Source organism: Adiantum capillus-veneris, chromosome 21 (genome assembly GCF_014529385.1).
Source record: "Adiantum capillus-veneris isolate H3 chromosome 21, ASM1452938v2, whole genome shotgun sequence".
Lineage (NCBI taxonomy): Eukaryota > Viridiplantae > Streptophyta > Polypodiopsida > Polypodiales > Pteridaceae > Adiantum > Adiantum capillus-veneris.
In genome coordinates, this window is record NC_140951.1 from 42,150,276 (window position 1) to 42,170,314 (window position 20,039).

The following is a 20,039-nucleotide window of genomic DNA, read 5'->3' on the forward strand; positions in this document are numbered from 1 at the left end:
TTGACCTAATTTCAGCCTGTTTTGTGTCAATTTGGGTTACCGGGAGCTCTCTAGTGTCGGGGGACGAGTCCTTTGGCGACGAAATTGCAAAATCTCGCGTGAAAGTTGACCTCCTTGGCTGAAATTCAACGTTTGTACGTTTGGGAGAAAACCCTAATTGGGCTCTGCTACTAGTTGATCAGCGCGCGGCGGTGTGTGCAAGTGAAAGAGCACGCGAGAGTGTGCAGGGTGTGTGCAGGGAGAGGTGGCGAAGACCAGCAAGAAGGTGGGCGCTAGTAGAGAGAGAGAGAGAGAGAGAGAGAGAGAGAGAGAGAGAGAGAGAGAGAGAGAGAGAGAGAGAGAGAGAGAGAGAGTCACCAGCGTGTGACTACTATCTATCCTTTTTGTTGATTTCTTTCTTATTATCTATTTACTTTCACTTTTTGGAAACACCCCTCGGGAAATCTAACTGCCCTGCATTGCATAGCTAGTGTGGAACTGTCCAGAGGGAGTCCAGGCCTGAGGGCAAGAGAGCACTAAGGTTGGACAAAGACTATGGTTAGCCAAAGTGGGGTCATTGACTAGCCAAAGTGGAATCCTTTGCTACAGAGGCTACATTTCAGTTCTGGATGTGGCCGCAATGTACAAAGAGGGTTAGATGACCTAGAAAGATACAATGGCAGCATCTCCTAAAATTTAGGGAACTGCTATTTTGGGACCTGAAAATGTGTTGGCGTCATTACCTCCGGAATGACAAAGGGAACATTTTCTTACTCTGCCGTGAAGTCAACTGGGCAACCGGTTGGGAGATTTTTAGGCGGCAACCCCGAAACGGGAAAATGCTTATAAATGTGCCAAGTGGCACCTTCTGGTGCACTTTCCTCATGCATCAAGAAGTGGCGCTGAATTTGAAGGAGAGAGAGCCTTATTTTTAGATTTTGTCACAGGTTAAGAGCTATGGAGTGCTTGCTTTCCCTCTTATGCACAGTGCGGTGCCAGGAGTGATGCCCTCCACGCTACGCATGCCCTCTCTCTCCTCTATGGCAGTATGTTATGCGCCACTAGTGGGCTCTTCATTTGACCAATGTACAATTGTGTGGGTTCATGCGCGATTGCCGAGGCAAGAGCCTCTTGCATAGGTACTGGATTAGCTAGCGGCTAATCCCCCGCAGGTACAGGTGAATTCGGAGAGGTTTCACGCCAGAAATCTCGTCCGATTCAAAGGGCAAGTAGCCCTACAGGTGCGGGAGCTCGAGGACTTGCTACGGATGCGACCGGCACACGAAATGGAGCCCGAAACAGTAAATTACAGCCTGCTGTGTATTTTTGCAAGTTTAGGGTTTTGGCCCTAAACGGACCCTAATACCCCCAGGAGGTTTGGGGACGCAAGGGGACCGTTGTACAGGTGATCTGGCGCATTTTCAGGGCTGATAACAGAGAATTCAGCGTGCTGCAGATTCTCGCCAGGTTTTACAAAGTGCCCGTATGCGTCGGGAAAGTCATTTAATGCGTGGGAATACTGACCGCGAAGGGTTCTAGTACAGTTATGTTGCCGAAATCAAGCCAGAACAGTCAAAATTCAGCCAAGGTTGTGCGGAGCAGCTTGGAAAGAACCACAATGTTTATTCCCTCTTTTAAACAATAAAGAAATACCGAAAGGGGCGCCTAAGTTAGGGGCCAATCTGGTGTCGGTCTACTCATACAGGTGCAATCTAGCAGCCTGTATCCCTCTCCCCTTTGTTGTGTCTTGAAAGTATAGGTAAAATAGACGACTAATAATGGGTGAAAGCTAAATCAAGGTTTAAAGTAAAGTCTACCGCTCTTTTTGGATTGAACAGGCCGGTTTCATGGTTCCATCGACGGGATTAAATCACTTATTCCCATAGAAGTGAGCCTTGGTCAGGTTGGGCTTGAAGACACAGGGGATCATAGACCAGACACATGGAATTGCAATTATGGCTGACAGACCAGACGATGTGACTGAAGAGGTTTCCTCTTCACAAGGTCAACAGACACATGAAGTGGGTGAGTCCTCAAGACCACCAGAGACGGATGATGATATATTCAGGACCCAGTTGGCTACTGCTGTGGCTATGTTCACACAAGTAATGCAGAATCCGAGGTTTTTAGCCTTTCTGCAACCTCCTGTTCCGTCTTAGCAAGTTGGGTCACTGGATCATATTCAAAAGCCTGTTAAGGCTCGAGCACAGGTGATTCATATTGCACAATCAATGGAAACACCTGTACACTTGACGGAGAACATGCAGTCTCCACAACCTGTGCCTAAGGTGAAAGAACAGGTGGTTGCGATGCCAGTCTTTCAAGCTGTATTAGTTCAGCCCGCCACCTTTCAACAGCCTATAACTGGTTCTAATGGGCAGGGAAGCAACCTACAGGCTATGCAACAGGTCTTCCCACCACCTTCAGTACACCCTTGCTATTTTGGAGGTGGATCGGTATTCCAGAGCATGGCTGGTCATGCACCTGGAAATCAGTTTTACACGCTAGGAACAATGTTCGGGGGTGCTCAAACGATGATGCCTAACCCCATGTATGGTGTCACGGGCATGCTACCAGGGTTTCAGAGCACTCAGGGCCAATTTGGAATGCCACAGGCAAATTTTGGTATGGCTGGATTTACAAATCAGCAGCCAAATATGGCGTTTCCAGGTCAACTTAATTGCGGTCAGGGAACACAAATGAACCCTAACAGTGTTCCCATGTTTCAGTCACTTCCATATGACAATTTAACTCCGCTGGAGAGGCCAACTCCGTACAAAGAAGGTGGCAAAGGTGTGTCATTCATGACCTTTACAGGGTTTGATTGCTCTCTCATTCCTCCAGCAGTTTGACAAGGCCTATGCAGGGGGAAACTTTACAGAGGCTTCAAAGGTCCGCAAGGCAGCCACCTTGACTGGGAATGCGGGACAATGGTGGACAACTTTGTTGCTCCAAGGGCAAGCTCCGTCCACATGGATTTATTTCAAGCAGATTTTTGTAGCAGCATGGTTATCTGATGATTTTGAAGCAGATGTCGTGACAGAATGGCACCAGCTTAATGCTGCCACTTGCAGAAATCTGGATGATTACAATCGGAAGTTTTGGAAAGCTCTACTTCCAGTAACTTCCTATAGGTTTGTGCCATTGACAGAACAGATTGAAAAATACTGTTGTGGCCTACCTAAAGGATTGAGAAAGTACTGTACGAAGACCAAAGTCACTACTTTGACGCAACTCATCGAGGTAGCAAACACTGGCAATGGTTTGCTCAAGGGAGAAGATTTTGAATTCAATACTGGCGTCAAGGAAGGATCAGCCAAGAAAAATTCAGCGAAGAAGTATGTTTCCAAGGAGGTTCCTAAAGTGACTCAAGAGCCAGCCAACGCAGGGAAAGGCAAAGCTTCGGCTGAATCAGAAAAGGGACCAGCGAAGAAATGGAAAAGACGTTTTCCTCGCAAGTCTGAAGAGCAAAAGAAGGTCCTGAGGACAGAGAACAAATGCTTTACATGTGAGCAGCCTGGCCACATTGCTTACAATTGTCCTACAAAGAAAAGGCCAGCTGATTCTGAAGACAAGGAGGATAGGAAAGGAAAGAAGCCCATGGCTGGTCTAGTGTCAGATATGGTGGGCGACAAGCCAAATTCAGATGCAAGTGAGCTTTGCAGAGCATGGGGAAAGGTCAGGGATCAAACAGTGCTTATCTTCTTTGATCCAAGTGCCAAAGCCAACTTCATTTCCCTAGAATTGGCTTCAAAGTTGGGAATTAGACCTGAAGAGATGGGGTATACAGCAGAGGCAGGTTTGGCATGTCCTGGCCATACAGAGGCTGTGACACCCATCATTGGGAAGTTGCGTCTACATATCCAGTCCTATGTAGATGCTGAAGAATTTTACATCATGCCACTGGACGGATGTGATCTGTTGTTAGGTATTCCTTGGTTGTTTCGTGTATAGGGAATCATGGATGCCTACAACAAAAAGATCACTGTACAGAGCAGGGGAAAGACTCACATTCTGGATGTAAAGCTTAAAGGGGAGTCCATTCCCACTGTATGAGCTTCTGCTATTACTTCTGTAATGAAAAAGCACCTTTCTGCGTACTTGGTTTTTGCACGTGAAGTGTCAGATTGTGATGAATCAAATTTATCTATGCTAGATAAAGAAAGGTCAATGTTTTTACAACAGTATAGTGACTGTTTTTCCGATTCATTACCGTCTCAATTACCGCCAGAGAGACCCGAGGACCATGCGATAGATTTGGTGCCAGGCAGTAGCCCACCAAATAAGCCTCCGTACAGGGTTAGTGCGGCTCAGCAGAAAGAGATAATGGGCCAAGTACAGGAGCTGTTAGAAAAGGGGCTGATTCAGCCCAGTTCATCTCCATTCTGTTCTCCAGTGTTGGTGGTGTAGAAAAAGGATGGCTCATGGCGTATGTGCATCGACTACCGTGCACTGAACAAGAATACCATCAAGAATAGGTTCCCTATACCTAGAATTGATGATATTATGGACAAATTAGAAGGAACAGCTATGTTTAGCAGGATAGATCTAAAGAGTGGGTACCATTAGATCCGCATTAGATCAGAGGATGTGCACAAGACTGCTTTTAGAACGACGTTTGGCCTTTACGAATTTTTAGTGATGCCCTTTGGTCTCACAAATGCTCCTGCTACGTTCAATAGGATGATGGACAAAATTTTCCGTCCACACCAGTAGTTTGTTGGTACATTCTTTGATGACATGATAGTCTACTCAAAGAATGAAGAGGAGCATAGGCATCACTTGGCCATTGTGTTTAAAGAGTTATGCAATCATAGGTTGCTCATCAATGCAAAGAAAAGTGAATTTTTTTTGGAAGAGATCCACTTTCTGGGACACATTGTCTCAAAGGATGGTGTCAGAATGGATCCTGCAAAAGTTGAAGCGATCAAGTCATGGCCAGATTTGAAGACGGTGCATGATGTCCGAAGTTTCTTGGGACTATGCTCCTATTATAGAAGGTTTATCCGAAATTTCGCTGAGATTGCTTCACCTTTACATGCTCTTCAAAAGAAGGCAGTCACCTTTAGATGGACACAGAAAGAGATTTCAGCTTTTAATCTCTTAAAGGAAAAGATGACTTCAGATCCAGTCATTGTGTTGCCAGATCTTAGGAAGTCATTTGTGGTCCAGTGTGACGCTTGCGGTAGTAGCATTGGTGCAGTGCTAATGCAAGATGGCAGGGTAGTAGCCTATGAGAGCAGAATTTTGCAAGGGCCAGAGATGACCATGTAGGTCTATGAGAAAGAGTTATTGACTGTGATTCATGCGCTGTTAAGTTGGAAACACTACCTGCTAGGTGCAGACTTCGTTGTCCAAACGGACCATCAGACCTTGCGATACTTCTTGACACAGACAAAGTTATCTGAGAAGCATATGCGATGGGCAAATATCTTGTCCATGTTCCATTTTCAGATCGTGCATGTGGAAGGCAAGAAGAACGTTGTGGCTGATGCCTTGTCTAGGAAGCCACAAATTTCAGCTGTGTCAATTCCTTATCATCATGAACTTGATGATATGAGAGAATTGTATGCAAATAATGAAGATTTTGCAAGGGTCTTCGAGCAACTAATGGATGGACAACGTCATGAACACTATCTTCCTAAAGACGGGTTCATGATGATGCATGGCAGATTGTGTGTCGCAAAGCCATTGCGACTCAAAGTTATGGAAGAGAGTCATGTCCCACCGTATGCAGGGCATCGTGGTATCGATGCTACAGTTAAAGCGGTTGAGACATTCTTCTACTGGCCTACATTGAGAAGAGATGTGGATGCCTTTGTGCGAGAATGCCTAATATGCCAAAAGGTCAAGTTTGACAGGCAAAAGGCACCACGGTTATTGCAACCACTACCTATTCCAGATAAACCATGGGAAAGTATTGCTATGGATTTTATCTTTGATCTTCCGAGAACGCAGACAGGAAACGATGGTATTTGGACCATTATTTGCAGATTTAGCAAACAGGCTCATTTTATTCCTATCAGGAAGAAGATAAAACCAGATCAGATGGCATGCTTGTTTATGAGCAATATTTTCAAGTATCATGGCATGCCACAGTCGATTGTTAGCGACCGTGATCCACACATGACAAGTTTGTTCTGGAGATGCTTGTTTGAGAATATGGGCACAACGCTCAAATTCTCTTCGTCATTTCATCCTCAAACAGATGGGCAGTCAGAAGAGGCAAATTCTACTGTCCTAGATCTGCTGAAGTGCTATGTGTCAGAGCATAAAGGAAAGTGGGAGCAGTATTTGCCATTGGTGGAGTATGCATACAATAATACAGTGCATTCATCAACTGGCAAGGCACCTTTTGAGATAGTTGAAGGTGGCAAGAAAGTTCCTCCCATATTGCATACAAAGGACAAGATATTTGAAGCAGATAAGTATGTTCAGGACATGGATGAAATGTACAAGAAGGTCAAAGTGGCCTTAGAGAAGACTCAGGCAAAGCAAAAGAAAGCAACTGATCGTCACCGTCGTGAAGTGGTATATTCACTTGGTGATTGTGTGCTTTTACGCTTTGAAAAGGCAAGGTTAAAGAAGATGAAGGGCAAGGAAAGACTGTTTCCAAAGCTCAGCATGCGTTACTATGGGCCTTTTCAAGTATGCGACATAATCAGTGATGTTGCATATAGGCTGAAATTGCCTGACAGTTGGAAGATTCACAATGCGTTTCATGTGAGTCTTCTCAGACCCTATGTGGGTGATGTGCCAGAAGATATGCCAGTTGAAGATCAGCCGGAAGTCGAGGAACTTGACGAGATCTTGATCCCCGAACAGATTTTGGCACACAAAGAAAGAAAAGTGAAACGCAAGGTTGCTAGGCGTTACTTGGTAAAGTTCAGAAACTATCCACCAATGGATGCTAAGTGGATGGAAGAAGGTGAACTTGCAGAGTCACCAACTGTGTTATCACTTTACCTTGAAGCCTTCGATTTGCAACCTACCTTGACCCCTTGAGTTTCAAAGCTACATGGATTGTCAGTGTGACAATGGCTTCTGAAACAAATGATGTACATGGTATTTAAAGTGAGCTCAAATGAAATACCTGTTACATGAATGTTAAGAGCTGTACAGATTGTCAGTTTGGCAATTGCTCTTATGGAATGTCCAAAAGTTTGGTTAGTGCTATAGAAGTGAGTATTTCTTGTTAGTTTGTCAAGGATACAATAATTGCTTCTATTAAAGAGTACATGTGTACCTGCATTCTTAAACTGCGGTTTGGGTATGCTCGAAAGTGTTACGGGATCCAACGTGTACTATAAGACAGTGGCAAAATGTGCAGCTACCATTTTGTCATTGGAAAGTTGGTGACTCAAAGCAATGATAGAGTGCGAAGCTACGACTATGTCATTGGGACAGGGTTCACACGCAGGCAATACATGAGTCGACGAGGTGTTGAATACACCAGGGTTGACAATGAGCATGTATGTGTTGTACACGTGTCGACAAGTGTTGAATACATCAATGTTGACTGTGAGCATGTACAACATAGATGCAAACGAGGACGTTTGAGATTTCAAGAGGGGGGTATGTCACCAGCGTGTGACTACTATCTATCCTTTTTGTTGATTTCTTTCTTATTATCTATTTACTTTCACTTTTTGGAAACACCCCTCGGGAAATCTAACTGCCCTGCATTGCATAGCTAGTGTGGAACTGTCGAGAGGGAGTCCAGGCCTGAGGGCAAGAGAGCACTAAGGTTGGACAAAGACTATGGTTAGCCAAAGTGGGGTCATTGACTAGCCAAAGTGGAATCCTTTGCTACAGAGGCTACATTTCAGTTCTGGATGTGGTCGCAGTGTACAAAGAGGGTCAGATGACCTAGAAAGATACAATGGCAGCATCTCCTAAAATTTAGGGAACTGCTATTTTGGGACCTGAAAATGTGTTGGCGTCATTACCTCGGGAATGACAAAGGGAACATTTTTTTACTCTGCCGTGAAGTCAACTGGGCAACCGGTTGGGAGATTTTTAGGCGGCAACCCCGAAACTGGAAAATGCTTGTAAATGTGCCAAGTGGCACCTTCTGGTGCGCTTTCCTCATGCAACAAGAAGTGGCGCTGAATTTGAAGGAGAGAGAGCCTCATTTTCAGATTTTGTCACATGTTAAGAGCTATGGAGTGCTTGCTTTCCCTCTTATGCACAGTGCGGTGCCAGGAGTGATGCCCTGCACGCTACGCACTGCCCTCTCTCTCCTCTATGGCAGTATGTTATGCGCCACTAGTGGGCTCTTCATTTGACCAATGTACAGTTGTGTGGGTTCATGCGCGATTGCCGAGGCAAGAGCCTCTTGCACAGGTACTGGATTAGCTAGCGGCTAATCCCCCGCAGGTACAAGTGAATTCGGAGAGGTTTCACGCCAGAAATCTCGTCCGATTCAAAGGGCAAGTAGCCCTACAGGTGCGGGAGCTCGAGGACTTGCTACGGATGCGACCGGCACACGAAATGGAGCCCGAAACAGTAAATTACAGCTTGCTGTGTATTTTTGCAGGTTTAGGGTTTTGGCCCTAAACGGACCCTAATACCCCCAGGAGGTTCGGGGACGCAAGGGGACCGCTGTACAGGCGATCTGGCGCATTTTCAGGGCTGAAAACAGAGAATTCAGCGTGCTGCAGATTCTCGCCAGGTTTTGCAAAGTGCCCGTATGCGTCGGGAAAGTCATTTAATGCGTGGGAATACTGACCGCGAAGGGTTCTAGGACAGTTATGCTGCCGAAATCAAGCCAGAACAGTCAAAATTCAGCCAAGGTTGTGCGGAGCAGCTTGGAAAGAACCACAATGTTTATTCCCTCTTTTAAACAATAAAGAAATATCGAAAGGGGCGCCTAAGTTAGGGGCCAATCTGGTGTCGGTCTACTCATACAGGTGCAATCTAGTAGCCTGTATCCCTCTCCCCTTTGTTGTGTCTTGAAAGTATAGGTAAAATAGACGACTAATAATGGGTGAAAGCTAAATCAAGGTTTAAAGTAAAGTCTACCGCCCTTTTTGGATTGAACAGGCGGTTTCAGAGAGAGAGAGAGAGAGAGAGAGAGAGAGAGAGAGAGAGAGAGAGAGAGAGAGAGAGAGAGAGAGAGAGAGAGAGAGAGAGAGAGAGAGAGAGAGAGAGAGAGAGCACGCTGTAACAGACTTGGACACTCCAAGTCAAGAATCAACCGCGACAGCACCAAATAACCACTTCAAAACAATTCACAGATCACAATAGATTTGCATTGGCTCGGCGGAGTTCCGTGCCTAGAGATATTGGCCCCAAAGACTGGCGCCCCTTTCGGTATTTCTTTTTATATTAATTAGATCAAAGTACAAGAGAGTGGCTAGGGATTCACTCTCAGACTCTGCGTCCAGATGCTCCGAGAAGTGAGGCGCTCACCACTAATTTAAAGACTACAAGGGATGCCCAATAGCAGAGCCCCAAAAGCTTGAAAGCCAAAAGCAAATTCTCTCTCTCTCTCTCTCTCTCTCTCTCTCTCTCTCTCTCTCTCTCTCAATGAGAGTTGAAATAAAGCAAAATTTGCGTCGCTCATCATTTTATTAAAATAAAAAAATAAAAAAATTTAATTCGTCTCCGTGATTTCCGAAAATTAGGGTTTTTGGCAAAAATTAGGGTTTGCAGGAATTTTAGGGTTTTTGGCAGAAATTAGGGTTTTTGTTGTCCGCCACGTCATCACTTTGTGACATACCCCCCCACTTGAAAGCATTGCAATCGATCGCGATTACGCTTGCAAAATCGACAAAAGCCATAAACCGTCTTAGCAGACACTGACTTTTAGTACCTACGTACTAGGAACACACATCTAGCACATGTACAAAATCGACAGTCACATCACACGACATCACAGGACATCACTAGACATCACATGACATTCAACATTCATTCGGATCTTAGACCATGATTTATCGGCAATGTAGCTAGCAATCACATCTAGGTCCAATCGGGACTTCATCGATGTCCGATTGACTAACCCCTATTGCAACCATGTCTATTCGAGATCAATCAGACCAAAATGCTGCATTCATTTCGTCTATCAGTTCTTGCACTCAAAAGAAGTGAAGAAACAAATCAGTATCATTATCAGGAATTCCATTTCATAAAGTCAGTCATCCAGCAGAATACTATCAGCTCTTAGTATCCCTGAAGCTCAAAGAGACATCAGTGACTTTAGTATCAAAATCAAGGCATCTGTTGACAAAGGAGCGGAGTAACTCCCCTCTTGTGCATCCCACTGCACCAGATCCTCGGCCAAGCTGAATTTCTAGGTTCCGTTTGGAGTAGACTATGCTAAACCAAAACATCGAGGTAAAGTTTCACAATCCGAGGAGTATCTGCTAGGTCCTCCTTCTCCATCCACTTCGCATCAAATGCAGGAAAGTTCTTGAACTTAACCAAGAACCCGCCTTCGGACTTTACCTTTCTTCGTATCGTTATGTGCCAAAATCTGTTCAGGAACAAGGATCTGCTCGTTTTCTTCGACTTCGGGTTGCTCATCAGGCTCCCCATCATCAGGCACATCACCCTTAACAGGTTTCAAGAGACTCACATGCAATGCATTGTGAATCCTCCAAGTATCTGGCAGTTTCAATCGGAAGGAGACATCATTTATCTTTTCAGTAATCTGGAAAGGTCCGTAGTATCGCATACTAAGCTTTGGAAAAAGCCTCTTCTTTCCCTTTTTCTTTCGTAGACGTGCCTTCTCAAAACGTAAGAGCCCCCAATCATCCTCCTTCAATTTCAAGTCGCGACGATGGCGATCCGCTCCCTTTTTCTGTCGTTCTTGAGACTCCTGCAAAGTCTCGCGAACCTTGGCAAAAGCCGTATCCAAATCTCGCGAATATTCATCCGCTTCCAATATCTAATCTTTCGTGCTCAGGAAGGATGGAACCTTCGCAACAGTTTCAACAATCTCACATGATGTCTTCCCCGTCGAAGAGTGTATCGTGTTATTGTAGGCAAATTCCACCAAAGGTAAGTTCTATTCCCGTTGAGTCTTCTGATCCGAGATACAAGACTTCAATAAATCTAAAATCACTGAATTGGCAATCTCAAATTGCCCGTCAGTCTGCAAGTGGAACGATGACGAGAACTGCAACTGCGTGCCAATGTTCTCCCAAATTGCCTTCCAAAACAAACTCATAAATCTGGGGTCTCTGTCGGAGACAATCGTCTCAGACGTGCCATGTAATCGGAAATCATTGTGATCATCTGTGTAATCGGGATATCAAAAATGAAATCCATTTCAATACTTTCCCAGGGGCGGGTGGGTATGGGTAAAGGCTTTAACAATCCCTGTGCCTTATGCCTATCAAAATTGACCTTCTGGCATACTAAGCAACTTCGCACAAACTCTTCCACATCCTTTTTGAGTCTCCGCCCAAAGAAGTATCTCTCTACCCCCTTCATGGTGGTAGCAATGCCGTGGTGACTCGTAAAAGGTGGACAGTGGCATTCAGTCATAACCTTTTCCCTCAACGGTTGTATAACGCACAACAGTCTTTTTCATCAAGTAGCCTTCCCAAAGGGAGTATCCAGCTACTGTCTCCCCATCTCGTATCCGTGTGAAAAATATTTGCAAAACTGTATCTGTGGCATACTGATCGACCATATCCTCGAAGCTCCTATGATGTATCGTGGAAATAGCCAGAACCAACGGCTTCCGAGACAAAGCATCTGCCACCACATTCTTCTGTCCGTGCTCATGGACAATTTGGAAGTGAAACTGTGACAAGATGTTCGCCCACCGCATCTGCTTTTCCGAAAGCTGCTTCTGTGACAAGAAGTAGCGCAAACTCTGATGGTCTGTAAAGACAGTAAAATCCGCTCCGAGTAGGTAGTGCCGCCACTGAGTAAGAGCATGGATCACTGCCAAAAGCTTTTTCTCATATATCTGTGCTGTCATCTCCGGCCTAGAGAACAATCGGCTCTCATAAGCAATTACATGGCCTTCTTGCATCAAGACCGCACCCAGACTACGACTACAAGCATCACAAAATACTTCAAATGACTTCTGCAAGTCCGGCAAAGTCAAATCTGGTCCTGTAGTCAATTTCTCTTTCAATGTCTGAAAGGCAGTCACCTCTGTGGGTCCCCACGAGAAAGGTACTCCTTTCTGTGTCAAGATATGCAAAGCGGAAGCAACCTCTGCAAACTTTCGTATGAACCGCCCGAAGTATGAACACAGTCCCAAGAAGTTTCTAACTTCATGGACATTCCTCAAATCGGGCCAATCACGGATAGTCTCTATCTTGGCCGGGTCCATTTGCACTCCTGCTGCTGACACAATGTGTCCCAAAAAGTGTATCTCTGGTAGGAAAAATTCACTTTTCTTTGCATTAATCACCAATGTGTGATCTCGTAATGCCTGAAAGACTTGGAGCAGATGATCTCTGTGTTCTGCCTCATTCTTGGAGAAAACAATGATGTCGTCAAAGAAAGTGCCAACAAATAGCCTATACTCTCGAAAAATCCTGTCCATCATCCGGTTAAATGTCGCAGGAGCATTGGTTAAGCCAAAAGGCATCACCAAAAACTCAAATAACCCAAAAGTCGTCCGAAAAGCTGTCTTGTAGACATCTCCTGGCGCTATCCTGATCTGATGATATCCACTCTTCAAGTCAATCTTGCTAAAGCACAAGGATCCTTGTAACCTGTCGAGTATATCATCGATCCTAGGAGTAGGAAATCTGTTCTTGATGGTGATTTCGTTGAGAGTGCTATAATCGATGCACATTCTCCAAGATCCGTCTTTCTTCAAAACCAACAACACTAGAGAGCAATACGGTGAAGTACTAGGCTGGACAAGACCCTTTTCCAAGAGGTCTTTCACTGGGTTCATAATCTTTTCATTCTGTACTCGGCTCACACGGTAAGGTGGCCGATTCGGTGGCGTGCTTCTAGGTATCAGATCAATGGTTTGATCTTCAGGCCCTCTGAAAAGCAATCGGCATGAGTGTGGAGAAAAATCTTGGCGTTCTTTTGATAAGGTCAAAACATATTCAACCTTTATTTATCGTTCAGTTCTCTCCCAAAAGAATGAGTAAGAAATTGAAGTTCATCAAGTACAATCTCTAAGCCCTTCATTTATCAAAGTCGCTTTCTCGGCCCGGTAGTCAACCACGGCGTAGTTCTGGTGGTACCAAGGGATTCCGAGTAGAACGTCACTCGCGTGCCTTGAACACCCCTGTCATTGCAAACGAAGTTTGCCAATGCTCGGTGTAATGGCAACATCCCATCCGGATGCCAGTCGAACTACCTCCGCTTGTGGCGTCAGTCTGTTGGGCGTAATTCCAAATCGAGCTGCCAATTCCAAGTGAAAAGAAGTTGGCCTTGGCTCCTTCAAAAGAGCTTCTTGATCCTTCACTTTGCCCCAAAAAGCGGCAAAGTTTGTACTTTCATTCATTTGATTCGGTGCAAGTCCCACGCCATGTGGTACCAGTTCTGCTTTTCTATCTGCCTTTTTTGCCACACTCCTCAGCTGCTCTCGATCTTTGAGGCCTGTCGTCGTTCTTTATCATTCTGTTCTTTCTGTGCCTTATTAGGGCACTTTGCGGAGATATGTCCTTGTTCCCCGCATCGAAAGCACTTCCCCTCTTTGATGAAGCGAGCTCTCTCCTCAGGAGTAAGCTTGGGTCGTGCATCCTTTTTCTCTGGGTTGCTCTTTTTCTTTCTACTTTCATTCCTAGAAGTCTGTTCGGCTCGTTGTGTCATGGCCTCATCTGTGGGGTAGGTCAGATTGCCAGAGTGAATGGCGAAGCCCCGCTTCGCATGACTCATCAACTCCTGAATAGAAGCTGACTTCTGTTCCAAGCAGTGATCTCGGATCTCTGTAGGTAGACCCAAGGTAAACCGCTCAATCTGTTCTTTGAATGAGATCTTCTTGAATGAAGGGGCGGGTAGAAAAGAGCTCCAGAATCTTTCACAATAAGCATTGATTGTATCTTTCTTGGTCATCCGAAGATGGTTCCAAGCAGCTCGTATATCTCGTTCATATTCTTGCGTCAACCAAGAAGAAATAAAAAGCTTTTTAAATTTCAGCCATTTAACTGGCGCAATCTTGTTTAAAAGAAGCGTGGACCACCAAGTACGAGCATTCCTCTTAAAGTAAGAGGTAGCTCTCCGAATCTTGGAGTGCTCTGAATAGCGTCCTCCTGCGAAAGCGATGTCAAACTGCTGTATAAAAGACAAAGCCTTCGAAGCATCTGAGTATCCTGAAAAAGTATCAAACTTGATCGAGTGGCCACCTTCCTTAAACTCTCGGACTTTCTTGCTTATATCTTCGAGAAAGTCATACTGGTTGGCTTTGTAAAAATTCTTCTTGTTCGCATAAAAGTTTCCGTCGGAATCTGAGCTGTCTGTAGTAGACGAGTCCTCAATAGAACTGTCAGTCTCTGGGCGAGATGTAGCCTTCTTTGCCTTTTCCTTGCCCTTTCGGAAGCTTTGTTTCTTGCTTCGCTTTTTACCTTTTCCTGTCTTCTTCGCTCGAGTCTGAAGAGCTAGAAGAACTGTAAGAAGAAGAAGAAGAAGAACTCGGTAGGTCTTCAAACTTGACACGCTTCTTCAATTTCTTTGCCTCGTCAAATGTCGACCGACGACCCAAATATCCCGGGAAGTCAGTGCTGTTCTTCTGCTTTTTGCCTTTCTTTTGCACGTCGAAAAGCTGAGCAATCCATGCATCAACCACGTTCTCCAGTTCCTTCTCCGTATATTTCTTGGAGGCAGAAGGTTTCTTGAGAGCGGGTTTCGGGAGTGGTGTTGTGGTTCTTTGCCACTCCATCTGTACCTCTTCCAAAGAGGTCTGGTTCATATATTTTGCCATCTTCGGGTCCTTGGCAAAATTGAGCATCATCTTTGTTGCATTGCCAATCAATTGACGACGCTCCATCTCTCTTTGCTTCGCCTGAGTAGGCCGAGGCGGGCCATACTCTCTGTCTGAATCTTCGTTGTGATCCCAGCCCGCATCTCCAGATGCAGAGGGAGGCGGCTGATCATTGCCTGAAGCCATAGGTGCTGCGGATTTTTTTTTTTCGGGGATCGGATTTCCCGTAGAAGAGAAATCGGCCGTGCTCTGATACGACTGTAACAGACTTGGACACTCCAAGTCAAGAATCAACTACGACAGCACCAAATAACCACTTCAAAACAATTCACAGATCACAATAGATTTGCATTGGCCCGGCGGAGTTCCGTGCCTAGAGATATTGGCCCCAAAGACTGGCGCCCCTTTCGGTATTTCTTTTTATATTAATCAGATCAAAGTACAAGAGAGTGACTAGGGTTTCACTCTCAGACTCTGCGTCCAGATGCTCTGAGAAGTGAGGCCCTCACCACTAATTTAAAGATTACAAAGGATGCCCAAAAGTAGAGCCCCAAAAGCTTGAAAGCCAAAAGCAAATTCTCTCTCTCTCTCTCTCTCTCTCTCTCTCTCTCAATGAGAGTTAAACTAAAGCAAAATTTGCGTTGCTCATCATTATATAAAATAAAATAAAATAAAAAATTTAATTCGCCTCCGCGATTTCCGGAAATTAGGGTTTTTGGCAGAAATTAGGGTTTTTGCTGTCTGCCACGTCATCACTTTGTGACACGCTATCTGCAAGGGAATAATTGAGTGAGTTAGTTGAAACTCACTTACCCTTTATTATTTGTACAAGGACCAATTTAATAAGTTAGTGGCCAAGTTCAATGTGAACTTGGCCAAAGGTTAGTAACCTTTAAAATGTACATTAAAGGGGGCCATTTGGGCCTTTAATCCAACAATGCTGTGTGCAACCGGAGGATATGCATCTATGCTAAGTGACTGGGTATGCACGGTCTACGAATAGACTCACAAAAGTGCCAGATCACTTCTAATCTAGACTTGACTGAACTGACTGAACCTTGTTATGCTGTAGCTTGTCCACGGACACATAGGGTTCAAAGTGAGGTACTGGTACAAAACTGTATGGCGTTGAGGGAGATCGCCAATAGCATCCGGAATCCTAGAAGCGACTCTTCGCCGGCCCACTCTGCAGTGTGGGTCGTGCGGTACTTGAACTTCATAAAGGTCTGCAACGCTTGCTTCTTTGGGCCGCGCCGAAAGCGACACAAAATCTTTTGAATCTCCTTCCTTGCGTCAACTTCGTCTAGAGTCCTGCTTCTGCTGTCTTCAAGAATTTCCATGGCTGAAAATTCCTGAAACCATCTCCAACACAAAACCATGAACATACCCATTCCATATAAAGTGAAGGAAAAAAATATTGTCTTCTCTAAAGACTGTGTATGCAATGTAGATGAACAAATAAACAGAGTGACAACCCGTTCATCAAACACATGCAAACAATACGATCAAACTTTCTCTTATGATCTAGAGCAATCAACTGTGGCAATTCACAACAGAAATGCCCATGCTTGGTGCTCATACTTTCATGTGCTCGTTCTACGAATGTGTCATGCCAAGGAAGAGACATGGAATGTGACTTCCTTACATACATACTTTTCAGCTTTTCATGAAAAATCCGCATACATTCGTGCTCATCCATGAGAGAAACGTGTTCAACATACAATATGTCATGCCTAGGAAAAGGGATCACATAACGATGCTGATAAAAAATTTGAATGAAACACTCGAACAATGCATGCGTATCAATCATGCAAACACATAATACTTCCTGTGAGGGTTCTTTGGACCTAGGCTCGAGAGCCAAGATCGATGCTTCTTTGGACCCGAGAGCCCGGAGATCCATCAACCGAAGACGGGAAGCGTGGAAGTCTCTGCGGGATGCAGAGAGTGATTCCTCTAGGGAAGATAGTGCGTGGAGGAAGTTTGTTGATTGCCGAAAGGAGGCGCGAGCTGAAACGAAGAGAAGCGAGAGAGAGGCTCTCAAACGATTCATGCTCAAGAGCGTCGAATTGGCAAGACGCAAGGAATGGTATGCTTGGTGGAAGCATATGAAAGCTGTTCTAGGGGGGAGCAGAAAAGGAGGGCCCGCTCAACCCCTAAGAGACCAGAACGGCGAGCTGCAGGCGGACGAAGAGAAGATCCGAGACATTTGGAAGGATCATGCTTCTCGCGTCTTCGCCGATCCCTCCGGACACAGCAAGGACCCAGAACACTGGCAAAACCATGCTGTGCGACTTTGGCCTAGAATAGAGGACATCAATGACTCTATTAAATGGACTGAAGTTCGAGAGGTATGCCGCAAGATCAAGCGGCATAAAGCAGCTGGGATAGATGGCATTCCCCCTGAATTTTTCAAGATCCTTATGCAAGACAAGGGAACTAGATCAGATCGATTTAAACCAAATACAGACATGGGAAGAGCAGTCTTCAAACTGCTATGTACTTGGTTTGATTCAGGGAAGTTGCCGGAGGCATCATCTACCTCGGTAGTGGTGTATATCCCGAAGAAGGGTGATCTTTCTAATCCGGACAACTACAGAGGGATTTCTCTGATTCCAATCTCTCTGAAGCTCTTGACCTCACTTGTGATCAATAGGATCTCAGTGAAACTTGAGGAAAGAAACTTCTTCTTGCGTGGTCAAGCCGGATTTCGGACTCAGGAGGAGTGTGTGGCACAAGTGATTGCCTTGAAAGAGATTGTGCTCAGACGAAAGGTTGTTAAGAAACCGACGTTTGCGGCATATATTGACTTTGAAAAGGCGTACGATACAGTGCCACACGAGGCGCTCTTTTTAAAGATGGAAGCCATAGGGATTGGAGGTCGCTGCTTGAATTTCTTTCGAGCCTTGTACCAATCTTCCAAGGTCAGAGTGCGGGTGGGAGCGAAGTTGAGTGAGGAGGTCCAAATCGCCCGTGGCGTGCGTCAAGGGTGTCCCGCGTCGCCTACTCTCTTTAACATATTCATTAATGACATCTTGGATGAGAGTGCGACTGACCTTGGGGTGGCTATTCCAGGCCTACTCCTGAAGATCCAGGGCCTGCTTTTTGCAGATGATTTAGTTTTATTTGCGGAGTCTAAGGAGGAGTTGCAGGCTAGTTTAGATAGATTGCATAGTTGGGCGGAGAAGTGGGGGATGAAGTTCGGCATAAAGAAATGCCAGGCGACCGTGTTCAACGGGGACCTTGAGGAACTTATTGCCTTCAAACCACACATCGGACCCGAGGAGATTCAGGTAGCTTCGGAATATAGATACTTGGGCATCTTAATAGACAGCGAAGTCTCGATCGATACTATCCTTAAAGATAGGATTGAGAGCGCACGTAAGTCTTTATATGCTCATAAACACCTTCTATGCTCTAAGAAAATTCCGATGTGGTCAAGGTTGGCCTTTCTCAAGGCGTGCGTCTTCCCAGTGGCGACTTATGGAGCGGAGATTATGGGCTCACATGACATGAGGAAGTTGAACCCATTAGAGACGCTTATAGCAACTGGAATGAGGTGGGTAGTCGGTAAGGCCGCGAAGTCAAGTTCTGTGGCAGCAGCAACTCTTCACCGGGAGTTAGGGCTCCCCCTCGTACCAGCTTACTGTGCAGGACAGAGGGTACGAGCTTTTACCAAGTACGCAGGTCTAAAGACTTGGATTGCAGATTTGGTTAATAATATATCAGAATGGAACCAATTCAAGAACTGGACCTGGTGTAAAAGGACAAAGTTTTGGGGGCAGAGGTATATCAACGACGCTTCTGTCGAAACCGCAAGGCAGGAGAGCTGGAAGCTCTGGGAACACTCACATCAATGTGTCTCCCTTGATCCTTATATCGAGAGGAAGTATGAGGACACGCGTGGATACCTCTATAGGCAGAGCATTGGGAAGAACCCCGGTGGGATGGAGGAGAAAGTCTTGTTACTAGCAAGAGTGGATGGCTTAAGGCTTAAGGATAAGATTGAACGGGCACAGTCGAGGACTTGCCCGTTATGCGGAATGGAAGAAGGTTCAAGGTCACTTACGCACTTGTTGGTACAGTGCCCTGAGCTGGACAATCTCAGAAGCTCAATACGACCCTGTTTGGAACATGCTAGACGGCTGTTAAACAATCCGAGCGGTGAAGATACCGAAGTGTTACTCCTGGGAGGGGAGATTAGCGGAAAGCGATTGCCAGGATGGGTTGTCCCCCGTGGGGCCCATAATGGTCGTCGTGGACCGCAGCTGAGGAGTGCCTATGCGGATAACGTTGCAGCATTCCTTTGCGGGGCCGTACCGCGATACTACAATGCTCTGGCCCGTGAGGGTGTTGAAAGCTCGTAGGGCTTGTAGTTATTGCGTACGGTGCGGTCCCGCCTAACATGGTCCTGGGGCTTTCCGAGCGGGCCTTGGTGACCATGGTTGGCCGGATCGGGATGCCTCCTTTGAGCCGACGCCCACCTTGGGTATGGCAGTCCTACCGGACATCCGCTGGACGGGGGCCTTTTTCTACCAGGCGAAAATCCTGGAGTACCTGGGCAAGATTCAGTACGGTCTGTGAGTTACAAGGGTTTGTCCCTCTCTCTCAGCCTTGGTCCTTAAATGCATCACTGAATTCGTCTGGTGATTTCCCGACGTTACCCTCGGGTGGCGTGACTAACAAGGGAACATGGACTGACTAACATGGCATGAAAAGACTTTTTACTCCCCCGAGGGGGAAACTTGCTTCCATTCCCCGTTGACATGCCACGATACGGCATGGAAGCGCTTTTCCCTTTGTCGGCAAGTCCGCAAGGTAATTTGTCTTTCACTCGTTTGCGTGCACGCGAAGCAAAGGCAGTTCCTTGCTGGCTTGCCGGCTCTAGCCCAAAAAAGTAAAAAGTAAAAAATCGATGCTTCGTGATTGATCGAATCTGCAACGAGGTTAGCTTCGCTAGAAAAAGCATCCACTAACACATCAACACATCATCCTTGTGAACAATCACATCTTCTTTATGCAACTCATCATGCTTGTGAGAAATCAAATCTTGATCATGCAAATCATCATGCTTATCTTTGTCATCCAAACCATTATGCAAATCATTATCATTCAAATCATCATGCTTCTCATAATCATGCAAATTCAGTGTGCCATGCTATGGAGAAAAAGAGATTGAGAGAGTCTCCTTCTCCTGAATCCTTTC

General features: G+C 45.6%; 1 protein-coding gene across 1 annotated transcript in view; it reads left to right on the forward strand.

Moving 5' to 3' along the window:
- The window catches only part of DECOY (decoy), a 66,767-nt gene that overhangs the window by 22,851 nt on the left and 23,877 nt on the right, over positions 1-20,039 (forward strand). The window lies entirely within an intron of this gene.